Below are 15,566 nucleotides of genomic sequence, written 5' to 3'. Positions count from 1 at the left end.
TAAAAGTGATATTTTTCGGTGGTCATTAATAACCAGAAATATTTTTAGACCCGTACGAAGTACTGGGGTCTTTTAGGTTTACGCATACGTTTGTAACACATCGAATTGGACTCCCTGAGTAAGGGGAAACCTCTTGTGGTTGTCTAGAGATGCTAAATCCGCGAAAAAATGTCCGTCTGTCCGTCTGTCTGTCTGCACGATAACTTGAGTACAACGCATCCGATTTTGAAAATTCTTTTTTTCGCCGTTTAATAATGTCAAAAGACAGGCTAAGTTCGAAGATGGGTGATTTCGGGTCGACCCCTGCCAATCTGGGGCCCAATAAGTGCTTTAGGGTTTTTCGATGATATCTCCGGACATTTAAACGCTACACTCGTAAGTGATGCGTTAAATGAAAGATATTTACAATACCGATCGACAAAAAAAAGTTTATGGAAATCGGATGACCGACTCGTGAGTTGTTGACCCCTTGGTGTGAAACAGGCACAGGGCGGCAAGCAGTTTTTGCTGTCGGCCAAATTTGAACATATTTCGTCTGTTTTCGCTTAATTAGATAGGTATTGACCGTACCAATCAGGGAAAAAAAATTTATGAAATTATGTTCACCGGAGCGTGCGCTAGGTCTCTTGGAGTGAGCTCTTATCTGACTACTCGGCCGTACAGTGAACGTGAACGTGGAGTATTTTGTCAACATCTCGAGTAAATTTTGACCGAATTTCATGATTTTTTTTTTTGTTTGAAAGGTATTAACTAATGTAAAGCGTCGGTATTATTCCCGGTCTCCTAACAAAATGGCTGCTGGTCGGCGTTAGCTATGTTTTTTTTCGAAATTAGTGGTTGTTGCCGGACAGAAAATGTTGATTTGGCTCAAATCGTTTAAAAAGTGTTTACGCGTTTTAACTGGACTATGGACATATTGGAGGTCCAATGTCTTCTCGAAATAAGGATCTTATCGGGAGCGACTTTAAAAGAGATCTTATTCGGTTGAACAGTTTATTCGAATTGAATATTTTATTTTACACAAGAATCGATGACTACTTGAGTCAGGTTACTACATTAATTTGGAATAAGTATTTCTTAGTGATCTTTGATTCCAACATCCCTCCTCAAAGATTACTACATCTTGAAATCGCCAAGTCCAACGAGTTGAGTGAGTTTACGTAACTTGACTGACTCCAACGGTTTTGTAAGCATATCGGCAATCATGTTTTCGGATGGACAATACTGAAAGTTCACGAGATTCCTTTTCTTGAGATCTTTAGCAAAATGGTATCGTATCTCAATGTGTTTGGATTTGCTACTGAATTTTTCGCTACTCAAAGACGTTAAGCAACTTTGATTATCCTCGTACATAACGTTCTTCTTGTTTGCCAAATGAAAATCCTTCAACAAGTTCTGTAGCCAAATCAGTTCTTGACATGCTTCGGATAGTGATATGTATTCAGCCTCTTTCGATGAAAGGCTGACGCAGTCTTGCTTTTTACTGGACCAGCTGACTGTACCACCATAAATTTTGAAACATTGACCACTCGTTGACTTGCGGTCTTTTGTATCTCCTCCCCAGTCGGCATCTGCATAACCAACTATGTTCGCTTCGTTTAATTGTTCTTCGTCTCCTCCAAGCTTCAATTTGTAATCCATTGTACCTTTAAGATATCGGATCACTCGCTTCAATTCCACCCAATCGGATTCAGATGGATTCGTAACTTTTCTTCCAAGAATTGAAGTGCTCACAGCGATGTCTGGTCGTGTATTAACGGATAAGAAAAGCAGTGTACCAATTGCAGATCGATAAATGTCAGGTCGTTTCATCGCATCATGAATTTCAACTCTTTTGCCATGCCCTGGATCCAATGGAATTTTCGATACCTTGCAATCCTCCAATCGAAATTTCTTTAGAATGTTCAAGATATATTGCTTCTGGCTGATATAAAATATTCCATTTTCATCCCTTTCGATTGCAACACCCAGGTAAAATTGCAAATCGCCCATCAATTGGATTTCGACAGACTCTCCAATTTTCTTCTCGACTTCATCCATTAATTGTTCGTTTTCGCATGCCATGATAATGTCGTCAATGAAAATTAGAAGGTAAATGATCGTACCATTCACGAACTTCGTGTATAAGCAATTGTCGGCTTCGCCTCGTTTGAATTCAAAGTCTAACAAAATTTGATTGATTTTCTCGTTCCAAGCGCGGGCTGACTGCTTCAAACCATACAAAGTTTTCATTAAATGACAAACCAAATGTTCTTTACCTTCTTCCGCGAAACCCTCAGGTTGATTCATAAATATGTCTTCGTTCAAGTCACCATTTAAGAACGCAGTTTTCACGTCGTAATGGCGAACTTTCAAATTTTGTTTTCCAGCAATGGCAAGTAATGTTCGAATTGTAGTATGTTTCACCACCGGAGCGAATACTTCATCGTAGTCCTCTCCATATTTCTGTGAAAAGCCTTGTGCTACCAATCTGGACTTGTAGCGCGTTATCTGACCATTTGACCCCTTCTTGATTTTGAATGTCCATTTGCATCCAACGGCTTTTCGTCCTTGCGGAAGTTCGGTCAGTTTCCAAGTTTCATTGCTCAGCAATGAGTCCATTTCGCTTTTAATGGCTTCTTTCCATTTTTCCTTGTCTTTGCATGTTACGGCTTCTTTAAACGTTTTCGGTTCGTCGACATCGGTTGTAACTTTGTTCGCCTTGAATCGTTCAGGGGGAACACCTTTCGTTGTTCGTATCGATCTACGAGCATCCGGAATGTCTTCTGTGTTTTCGCCGTTTTCTTCATTCTGTAAATTGATAACCGGTGCGTTACCTTTACTTTCAATTTCGGTATCTGACTCCAAAAGTTCATTGAAATCGATTTCGCTTGATTCACCATCGTCTTCTTCTTCGGAGTTTGACCATTCTTGTTCGATAATTTCGAGTGATTCGTTCGCTTCGCTGGCTTCGTAATTTTCTTCGATGAATCTTACATCACGACTGATAGTAATCTTACCCGTTTTCGGATCCAATAATCGGTAAGCTTTTGAATCGTTCGAATATCCAACCATTACCAGTTTCATTGACTTACTGTCCAATTTTCGTCGGTTGGCCTTCGGTATATGAGCATATGCAGTACATCCAAAAATGCGTAAATGATCAACAATCGGCTTCTTGTTGTACAATATTTCGAACGGAGTTTTATCAGTTGATCTTGTTGGTAAACGGTTTTGCAGGTAGTTTGCTGTGTTTATTGCCTCACCCCAGTACCGTAAATTCAATTTCGAGTCGATCAACATACACCTTCCCATTTCGATCAAGTACCGATTCTTACGTTCTGCGACACCGTTTTGTTCTGGTGTTTTTGAAGCTGCACATTGTATTTCTATGCCTTCGTTCACCAAGAACTACCGAAATTTCTTACTAATGTATTCTCCGCCCTTGTCTGAACGAAAAATTTTGATTTTCTTCTGAAATTGGGTTTTAACGCCTTCGTGGTATTCCTTGAATTTCTCGAATGCTTCGCTTTTATGTCCAAGTAAAAATATTTTCGTGTAATGACTAAAATCGTCGATGAGAGTCATCACGTACTTCTTATTTCCAGGTGTAGTCACTTGTGGTATTGAACATACATCTGAGTGTACGAGATCAAAAATTTCTTTCGTTTTCGTTGTACTCTCTGGGAATGGTAGACGGGTCATTTTGCCTAGAACACAGCATTCGCATATTGATTTCGTTTTGCATGAATTCAGTTTCATTCCTTCGACCATATCGTGATTAATCAATTTCTTTACTGCATCCACGTCTCTATGGCCGAATCGTCGGTGCCATTTGTGAATACAGTTCGATAGGTCATTACACTTGACCTTGCATAATTTCTCTTTCGTATTCAGTCGGTACAAGTTGCTCTGATCAATTGATCCTGTAGCGATCGTTGTATTATCCTCGCAAATAGTACAGTTGTTACCGCTGAAGTTCACTTTGAAACCGAGTGATGTTAGCTTACGTACGGATAATAAATTCGTGTCTAATTCGGGTACGTAGAGCACATTCTTCATCAGAATTTCGTGAGTTTCTCCTTTATCGTTGATGCATGTGATGAAACCTTCTCCAATGCCCGTAGCAAGAATGTTTCTGCCATCAGGTAATTCGACCGGGTGATTGGTTCCCATTTGGATTTTTACGAAGAATTTCAGGTTATTGCACATATGACTGGATGCACCTGAATCTATGTACCAATCATCCACATACTTCGTTGCTTTCGGTGTATTCTTAACCATGAAACATTTGTATTTCCCTGGAGCTGGTTCGTCATCGGATTCGTTACTATCGTTCGTAAGAATTTTCTTCGCCTTTTCGTTCTTCGATTGTTCGGTTTTCGGTTTCTCTGAATTCTTCTCCAGTGATTTCTTGTATGAATAGCAATCTCGTTGGAAATGTCCTTTCTTATTACAGAAATGACATGTGAACTTTGTGTACGCAGCTTTACCTTTCGTGATCTTCAAAGCACTTTCCTTTTCTTGTGATGAACTAGAACAAGTACCAGCATCGTTGTTTCTTTTGTACTCATTGATCAGCTTTCCCTTAACCATTTCCAGTGTAAGGTCCTTTTCATCACGGCTTTCGAGTGCGGTAATTAACGGATTGTAACTGTCGGGTAAACTACACAGCAATAAAGCGACCACCAAGTGATCCGCTAATTTCTCCCCTAGAGCTTCCAACTGATTGACTAGATCAAGTAGACTGTTAACGTGATCTTCCATATTGCCATTTGAAGGCATTTGCATCCTGCACAATCGTTTTAGGACAAAAATCTTGTTCGTTAACGTAGATTTTTCGTGGTGAGCCTTTAGTGCTTGCCATGCGCCTGCAGCACTTTCTTCCTTTCGAATGTGGCACAATTGATTATCATCAACCATGAGACCAATTCGTGCGAAAGCCTTTCCGTCCTTTTTTAACCATTCTGCATTTGGTGCGGCTGGACGTGGTTCAGATATTTTGTCCCAGTGTCCCACACTTCCTTGTCGGTGAGCAGCATCTGCATTTTGAATTTCCATATTTGGTAATTCGTTCCGTTCAATTTCGTGAATTGTAATTTCTCCATTTTTCGATTAAAATTCTGAATCCGATAAAATTCAATATTCACGAGCAGTGTGGAAGGCCCATAACCTATTGGAGGTCCAATGTCTTCTCGAAATAAGGATCTTATCGGGAGCGACTTTAAAAGAGATCTTATTCGGTTGAACAGTTTATTCGAATTGAATATTTTATTTTACACAAGAATCGATGACTACTTGAGTCAGGTTACTACATTAATTTGGAATAAGTATTTCTTAGTGATCTTTGATTCCAACAGGACAAAGATTTGGCCTTGTTGTTTCGAGAGTTTATTTTCAATTTTAGACATGCATTAACCGCACGAATAGTCAGAATGACTTTAGCAATCTTTTTGTACTGATCTACTGAAAATGGTATCAAGAACGCAAATTCAGTTTTATGGCATCAGGAACGCAAATTCAATCTTTTGTCTCTCAAAAGAGTGTTAACACACCCCCTGAACCAAAATAAAGTTTTACCGAAAACGCACCCAAAATTGATTGCTGTTCTAAATAGAGGGACCCTAGGGGAGTTCAAAACGATGGTCCGTTAAGCTGGACCAGATGCTACCCCAACCCCATACAACTAAGAAAAAAAATATATGGGATGGGGAAGCATCTGGTCCAGCTTAACGGACCATCGTTTTGAACTCCCCTAGGGTCCCTCTATTTAGAACAGCAATCAATTTTTGGGTGCATTTTCGGTAAAACTTTATTTTGGTTCAGGGGGGGTGTGTGTTCTTGTCACCTTCGGGTGGCAAGTAAAATACTGTTATTAAAAATACTTCTAAAAGTATTGTAACAAGAAGAGACATCAATTTTTGGGCAACATTATTTATCTCTTCTTGTTAGAAAAATTTAGAAGAATTTTAAGTGCTGTTTGAGCAACTAATTTTGGTAAACGTTTGCCCTTGTCGACTAGACTAGTTACAAAATTTTTCGAGATAGCCTCGACGAGTCAAAATTCGAGGATGACACTTATCACCTCTGGTAAGCTGATTCACTCATGCAACTAACCTGGCCGAGCCAAAGTTATTTTTCTTGTGAAGTCATATGCTGTAGCTTTCGAATGACACCGATCTTCAGTTTTTATATAAAACCATCGATATAACATAGGGTAGATAAGTAATGTCAAAGCAACTTTATGCGGAAAGATCACATGGATGTATGTGTAACGTAACTTACGTTTTGAGATAGCGCGCGAAATATTGTCATACAAATATTTGAAATTAATTGAAACTCTGCATTTCTCAATTTCGTTTTTCTCTTCGTTTTGTGTTGTAATTCGTATTTTTTGCACTTGTATGTGTGCTATATCTCCGAAATTTCGTTCTTCGTGTCTCATTATCCACAATATATTATATCGATGCATAAAACATAGCTAACGCCGACCCGTACGAAACACCTATTCGTATCAAAAGCCTGTAATGTCAAACTTATCATCTCTCTCACTTCCTTCTCTTATCTGCTGAAAAGCCATGAGCCCTAGAATCACTTACATTATTTGCCTTGTTATCATGCATAAAGAAATTGCCAGAGGCAATGTCGACAGCCCCGTACGAAGTCAAATTTAATAAATTCCTAAATCAACCGCTATATAGCGCCATTTTTGACTATATTTCACTATAGGTCTGTTCCAAGGCCATACGAATTGTTAAATTTTATCCATAGACAACATAACCTAAACAATTTCTCACGAAAAATGATCTGCCGAAATTAGCGCGAAGCAGCTTCAATACGTAATTTTTTTTTAAATCTGTCACTATAAGTATAAGGCGCCGCGGCGAATCAAAATTTTTGCAAAAAAATAAAGGTTATGTCGTCTGCGGATGAAATCGTCGTGGTTCAGTTATTTGGAACAAACCTATAAATGATGACATCACAGATAAATATGCCATTATATAGCAAAATAGCTCTTATCTGTATTCTCTTATCGAAAGCGTTTGCAAAACTAGGATCACTATTTACAGGCTTCTTCGGTTGCTTCGTAAATGAGATATCTGTCTTTCAACGTGGTGAAATTTTGCCTATCAGCTGTTATTGCTCCATGAAGAAATTATCGAGAGCAATAATTTTTACACAGTAGACCTTAGAATTTGTCCCTCTACCAATTCCAATATAAATCTTCAATCCTCACTGTTTCACAAGCCCTGGCTGACGTTGTTGCTGGTTCTCAGAAACAGCTCAGGGGATTTTGCTAAAACTTGTTTACTTGAATAGCACTTCCCTCCCCCAACTCACTTATGAAAAAACCGGGTTGGAAACTTACACGCTTATTTAAAATTCGTTCAGCCCCACCGTGTACTATTCTTTACGATTTATCGTTTGAGAAAGGTTTTGAATGAACTTTTCCATGACTCCGGCTTAGGATCACAATAAACATTTGGACACATGTGCATAATATTTATTATCTTCCTAGAACGATAATCTCGCAATTGTCCCTCTAAATCCTCTTATCCCTATAAATTTGTTGATATATCTGTTCTCGTCAGATAAAATAACATATGCACCACTGTCCATTGTGACGCTGTGACGATTTGGATTATACCAAGCCTTCGACTCGCTTTATGGCGATTGTATACAACCTTCCGTAAGCCCTAGTTCGTGCTGCAAAGTTTCAGAAAAATCTAAAGAACGTTTGGAAGTTAGCCGCGATCACCAGTCCATAAGATGTGAGGAATGGGTTGGAAACTTACATGCTTATTTAAAATTCGTTCAAACCCACTGTGAGTACATTTCGTACCTGGGACTAACAGTCTTTTTCAGCGTGTGAAAAGTTTCCAGAGAGAGCCGAACACTTTTTCTCCGTCCAGTATGAAAAAACGGACAGACAAAATTTTTATTGTGGATTCGTCATCTATGAACATAGGCAAACACTTTGCCCTTACCGTCTGCTTCGAATTCCATCAATTACACACGGAATCGTAATCCTATGAGCCCCTTTGTACTTCGTACGGGGCTAAAAAGTTAATATTCCATAGGCATGGGCGATAATGATGATGATTATCGATAATACGTATTGGAGCTAAGATTTGTAACCGTCATAAATGCAGATGTGGAGAAATCGTCAGTGAATTCGGTTCTCATGGACTTAGTTGTTTATATAGCTCTGGCAGACTTCCACGTCATGCTGATTTTAATAATATAATTCATAGATCACTCCAGTCGGCAAATGTACCATCTATGCGAGAACCTCCAGGGATGTTCAGAGACGATAGAAAAAGAGTAGACTTTGATACCATGGCGTAACGGTCAATCAATGGTTTGGGACGCAACGTGCTCAGATGCTCCATCCCCATCGTATCTACGTTTGTCACTGAATCCATTCTAATAAGATTTGCATTTGCCAATCATGGGTGCGCGTTAGCATAGCGCCCGTGACGCAAGTCCTATTACTAGAAACAAATTCAAAAAAAAATTTTTTGTCGTAGACTGCAGATACCATATATACAGCAAATATTGAAGTTCTACAATTCAGAGACAAATGACTCCAAATTACCATTAAAAAAAACTAGGCGTCCGTACGAGTTCAACGAGCTATCACACGTTCTTGCAGCTTAAAATTTGGCCACGCAAAAAATCTTCCAAGAAGCCCCATTTCCATACATTTTGGTCAATTTCAGTACTTTAAACGAAATGAAAAAATCCTACGTTACTTTGTTAGTCCGTCCGTCCGTGTTTCCTATCTTCTAAAGTCTTCTTTAGATTTTGTTGAAATTTTGGGAGTAGATTCTAGTCGTCATTCTAAGACATTCCAGAAAAAAAAATTGGGGGGAACCGGCCTCGTTTCGGAGCTAGGGCTCCTCGAAGTTCCCATATAGGCCCCATATAAGAACACCTTTAAGTGAGGATGGGTATGGTAGAACTTTGTTCGCTTTTGGTATTTGGTAAGCTCTGCTCGCCTAATTTTTTTCCCTAAATTTAGTATTTTTTAAATTTTTAAACTTTTCAAAATTTTTAAATTTTTTCAAATTTTTCAAACTTTTTTACATTTTTAAAATTTTTCTAATTTTTTTAAATTTTTCAAAATTTTTTACATTTTTCAAAATTTTTCAAAATTTGTAAATAAGGTAAAAGCAAAATAAAATGATAGTCTGGTTTTTGACAATTGAAATTCAATTGTCAAAATCCAGACTCGATCATTTTATTTTGTTTCCATTTTATTTCAAATTTTTTAAATTTTTAAAATTTTTTAATTTTTTTAAATTTTTAAAATTTTTCAAATTTTTTAAATTTTTTAAATTTTTTAAATTTTTTCAAATTTTTTAAATTTTTTTAAATTTTTGCTGTTACAGTTTTTGCGTACAAGCGCAGAATGCGTCACCTCCAGCGATATCAGTTGTTTTGGAAGTATGCACAGGGACTTGCGTCACTTTTACTCTTTTGAGTGTTTTTGACTGATAGGAAATTTGAAGCTGTTTGAAATAAAACCACAAAATTGATGCTATTGGTGTATTTAGTATGAAAGGTGACCAATTTTAAAATGATGTATTTAAAGCGAGAATATGCAATAAGTTTTGTGGTGATATAGGACCAAAGGTAGAAACTAAAATGTTCGGCTATACATAGTTGACCAATCACAAAATTATTTCTCTGTGTTTTTTGTGTGCAAGAAAGACTGCGTCAAGTCCCCCGCTATCGCTCCGGACATGGTTTATAGGTGGTGAGATCGTGAGTTCTCTTCCCGCAACAAACATTTTTTTTAAATTCATTTTATTACAGTGAACGACATCTCAAATGTCTCACTGTCAAATTTTTCTGAGAATGTTATTGTGTCATTGCAAATTCACAATGAAATTCTCTGAAAAAAATGACAGTGAGACATTTGAGATGTCGTTAACTGTAAAATAAATTGCAAATAAACTATGCTCATCTCTTTATCTTAAGTTGATTTTCATTCGAACGAGTAAGAAATAAATTCAAAAAAGAATTTTTTTTATGAGTAAGTCAATCACAGGTCAGGTCAAAACGTATCTAGCTGATCCAAGCGTACACCAAAAATGTTTATCCAACTGCACTACGCAATACGGTAATATCGATTGGAGATTCACATTGTGGCCACTTGCCATCATCTGGACAATATTCACGACTCACTGGTAAAAATAGTGTGAATTTATTTAAACATTCCCATACGCCTGGGTGAAAATCTTGACGTTCTCTTATACATAAACAGTCTGGACCAATGCCAATACTATCTGATGGACACATCCGTCCAATTTCGCTTTTACACACATCTTCACTTCTATCGTAATAATATTCTAAATCATCACATGTACAGAGCGGTTTAATTCCTGAACTATTTTCCGGACAGGCAAGATAACATTGATTTATATAGGCACTGAACACTAAATTTTCATCGTCGCATTGACACCCTGGATAGAAACCGGCAGCGTTTGTTGGACACTCAATACATGTTCTACGCTTTTGACTAAAGTACCCATTCAAACAATTACAATGCGGATAAACGCCCTCACTATTTTCGGGACATCCGACACAAATGTTGTCTTCCTGAATATACTGATGGAACGGTTGATCGCAACCACAATTCGGATATTCTCCAGTGCTATTAGTTGGACATTTGTGGTACTGCTTCGAATCACTGTTGTTTTCTTCTTGTTGTTTTTCTATGCAGATATTTCCATTGTATGTCAAGCTTCCTGTGCAGATGCAATCCGAGTAGATGCCTGTACTATTAATAGGACAGCTGTCGCATTCGTTTTCTAATTCGTTGTAGATTCCGTCACCTTTGCAAGTGCAATCCGGGAATTTTCCATTACTATTATACGGACATAGGATAGTGTCTTTACAGACATTCTCGTACATTGAAAATTTTTTATCATCTCCACAGTTACAATCGGGATATTGGCCAGTACTATCTGCGGGACAAGCGATGCAACTAAATTGTTCCTTATCGAAAACATAACCATCGGAATCGCAGTTGCATTTGGGCCAATAGCCGCTACTATTTTCTGGACAAACTCGAAAGCATAAGTTCAAAGCGCTATGTAGAAGTCTCGGACTCCTATCTAATACGTAAAATGAAAGGCCACTGTTCGACTTACTAATTACAATTTATTGAGCTCGTTTAAATGATGCTGACGCTATGGTGGTCGAGTGAATAAAGATCTTCGTCGTAACTCATACGCTCTAGTTATATTACGGTCGGTTAACCGAATATAACGAGAGAGTTCGTACTAAGAGAATGCGATGTTATTTGACATTTCGACACTTGTTACGTAGGGGTAGTGACTCAGTTCACGACCACTACATTATTCCCCTTTTCAACAAAAAAAAAAACAAGAAAAACAAAAAAAAAATTACAAACTACGAAAGGACATCCCGTCTGAACGTGTACTTAGTTTATAGCTATCAGCACAAGCCCACAACGACCAAAACTATCGAAAACTAACCGACTTCTTCTTAAGGACTTTATTATCCGATGCCACCGACAGAATCCCAAACGCTGGCTTTAAACGATCTATCGACACCGTATCGTTCTTCCCGTTAACGTGCAAAACGTAACCCTTCCTCAAACGTTTAATAACTTTAAATGGTCCGTCGTAACGGGGATGCAGACTAGGCTTTACCCTGTCAATTCTAACGAAAACGTGACTGCACGTACTTAACGCCTTGGGAACGCTCTCTTGAGCTTGTCGGGAAACCGCAGGCTCAACTGGCTTTACAGCACGCATATGTTTTCGCAACCTATCAACAAAATTAGAATGATCGAGCGGATCGGTCAGCGGTGTATCGACGAAAAATTCTCCCGGAATCTTCAAAGTTTGCCCATATACTAACTCAGCTGGTGAGCATCCTAAGCCTTCTTTCACTGTAGCTCTTATTCCCAGCAAGACTAGAGGCAACTCGTCGGTCCAATGAACAGTATTACATCTAGCGATTATCGAATCTTTAAAATTTCTATGAAAACGCTCTACCATGCCATTGGCTTGCGGATGATACGATGTTGTACGGATCCTGTCTGAGCCTAACAACTTACACAATTCGGCAAACAACTGCGACTCGAACTGCTTTCCTCTGTCAGTCGTGATTTCTAATGGCACGCCAAACCGCGAAATATACTGGCTAACTAGGCACCTAGCTGTCGTTTCGGCAGTCTGATCATGTATAGGATAAGCTTCTGGCCAGCGAGTAAACCTGTCTACGACAGTCAGAACGCTCGTGAAACCGTTAGAACAGGGTAGCGGACCAACAAGGTCAATATGAATGTGCTCAAACCTACTAGAAGGAGCCTTGAATTTTCCTAGCGGCGATTTCACATGTCTCACGACTTTAGCCCGCTGGCAAGGAATACACGACCTGGTCCAGTGGTTTACGTCCTTGTTGACACATGGCCAAAAATACCGTGATGTAACTAATTTTCGCGTTCCCCGAATTCCAGGGTGCGATAGTGAATGAAACTGATCAAAGATAGCTCTCCTAAGCGGTTCTGGTACAAACGGACGATTTTGGCCCGTGCTAACGTCGCACCATAACTTGCCTAGGGAAAGTGGCAAATCAACTTCTTTTAAGCAATATTTAGACTTATCGTCTTGCTTTTCTAATAACTCTTGGATCTCGTCGTCGCCTTTCTGAAGCTCGATTAGTGCTTTCAATTCTAAACTGGTTTTCAACGAAGCTACTTCCGGTTCATCGATCCGTGACAAAAAATCAGCGACAACATTGTTCTTTCCTTTGACGTGTTGAATATTCGTTGTGAACTGAGAAATGAATTCTAAATGGCGACACTGTCGCGGACTGCGTTCAGCCGTCGATGTCATAGCCGTGGTCAGTGGCTTATGATCGGTGTAAACGATAAACTCTCTCCCTTCTAAAAAATAGCGGAAGTGCTTAACCGATAAATATATCGCCAAAAGCTCACGGTCTAGAGTACTATATTTCACTTCCGCCGAACTAAGCTTTTTTGAGAAAAAACCTAACGGTTGCCAGATACCTTTGTGATACTGCTGCAAGACTGACCCTACAGCTTTACCCGAAGCGTCTGTGAACAAACTGATAATTAACCCTTTCTTCTTCGGGTGCACTAGCATCGTCGCATTGGCTAAAGCTTCTTTGGCTTGATTAAACGCGTCATTACAACTATCAGGCCAATGGAACTCTAATTTCCGATTCCGATTCTTTTTCTTCATTCCTTCCATTTCTGCTATATGAGAATGCAGTGGAATCAAAATTTCAGCCAATTTTGGCACAAATCTGAAGTAATAATTAATCATTCCAACGAAACGTTGGGCTTTCTTAAGAGAATCGGGCGCCGGGAAACTAGTAATCGCTTCCACTCTTTCTGCCGAAGGCAAAATGCCATTTTCGTCAACATAATGACCAAGAAATTCGAGTGCTTTCACACCAAGTACACATTTGGAAGGCTTAATACACAAGCCGTATTCGGCCAAACGTTCGAAAAGTGTGTCCAAATGAGCTTTATGCTCTTCGGGCGATTTACTGAAAATCAAAATGTCGTCAATATAAACGAACACAAAGTCTAGTCCTTTGCAAACTTCATTCATAAATCTCTGGAAAGTCTGGGCTGCGTTACGCAGTCCAAATGGCATCCTAGGGAATTCAAACAATCCGAAAGGAGTGATTATGGCAGTCTTATGCACATCCTCTGGTGCCACTGGAATATTGTGAAAAGATCTCACTAAATCAATTTTGGAAAAAATCTTACTCCCTGCCACTTTAGCATTGAAATCTTGAATGTGTGGCAGAGGATACCTGTCCGGAATCGTTATAGCATTTAACCTTCGATAGTCACCACATGGACGGAAGTCCGGACTTCGAGGTTTAGGCGGCATAGTTAATGCCGAAGCTGCTTGTGACGACGAAGGTCGACAAATTCCAACTTCATTCATATAGTTGAATTCGACTTGAGCCACTTTAAACTTATCGGGGCTTAGCCTGCGTGCCTTGGAATACGGCAACGGACCTTTCGTGTGTATATGGTGGACAACATTGTGCTTGACTGGCAGATTGAAATTAGGCGGAGCAACTAATGACGGATACTTCTTGAGAATTTCGCCGAATTCTGTGGCAATTGAATACAACCTAGGAGTTGGCTCATAGCAATTATCAGCCCTCATCGCGTTTATTACCAAAGAGGTTGCTGGATCGACCAATTTCTTGTTCCTCAAGTCCGGTAGAAGACCGTGCTTAGCTAGAAAATCTGCTCCTATTATCGGTTTGTTCACATCAGCTAGGATAAACTCGTGAGGATAATTCCTCCTTAAACCTAACTCAACTTCAACTACTTTGCTTCCGTACGTATTAATCACCGAACCGTTCGCAGCCGTTAGCTGAAAATCTTTGTTTAATTTGAAAAACTTAACAAAACTTTTCGGAATGACACTTACGTCAGCTCCGGTATCAATTAAAAACAGCAATTTATTCTTATTATCCCTAACAAAAAGGCGGCAAGATTTAAACAACATCCCACTGGTAGCCGCGTCTACAGCAGGACTCTTTAGTTTGGGTTACTCGCTCGGTCTCTTGAAACACTCGTGTCTTGGGATTTATCCACGAATGCGCAAGGCTTAGTACACTTCGTTGCTCTCTTTCCGAACTTAAAATGATCAAAGCAGAATCTACCATTTGGGTTGAACCGTGAACTTCGTGAACGATTTCTGCGATAATTGCTGTTTGAACGAGTGTGATTGTTCGAGCTTTCATTAGAGCAATTTCGAGAACGACTTCTGTTCCTATTGCGAGACCTATCAAACGAAATCTTTTCGATCATCATTTTTAGAGAATTAATTTCGCTTTTTAGCTCATCATAGATTGAAGATGGACCGGCCGGATGATTACTCACAGCAGAGATGTTAGCTGTTTTTATTGCTTCCCACACTTGGTCAGCCAATTTCATCAAGTTACCAATCTCATCGTCCTTTTGAGGAATAAGAGCTACACTGATCGCCTGAGGAAGTCTACCCATCCACAGCTTTTTCAACAACTCATCACCAACCGTACCGCAGTTGCCTGCTAAACGCTTAAGGGTCCTAAAAAACTCAGACGGCTTTTTATCGCCGATCTCTTCATCGGATGTTAACTTCCTTATCCGGCTTTCCAAACTCAATGAATGACGACCAATAAGCTCGTCTTTCAAATTCTTATACAAATCGCTCGCTGGGGGATTCTCTAAAATATCCGATACCGATTCGGCTATGTCTTGAGGCAACGTAGCTACGACGTAATTGTACTTACTAACATCAGATGTGATTTTACCTAACGAGAATTGTGCTTCTGCCTGTATAAACCAAGTACGCGGATTACTTGCCCAAAACGTTGGCAATTTCACTATAAGAGCGTTAATGTCGGTTGGAGTTTTTAACCCTTGATCAGGCTGTGGTTCTGGACCATTTTCACCTTGTAACTCCTTTTCGTCAACCATATTTAATAATTACACCGCGAAGTGTCGAAAAATTAATCGAAAAAATAAATCGCACTCACCCAGTCCGTTCAACAAGACTAATGATCAA

This window comes from Bradysia coprophila, assembly GCF_014529535.1.
Source record: "Bradysia coprophila strain Holo2 chromosome IV unlocalized genomic scaffold, BU_Bcop_v1 contig_5, whole genome shotgun sequence".
NCBI classification, from domain to species: Eukaryota; Metazoa; Arthropoda; class Insecta; order Diptera; family Sciaridae; genus Bradysia; species Bradysia coprophila.
The sequence above is the reverse complement of the archived record's forward strand: the minus strand, read 5'-3'. Positions refer to the sequence as shown.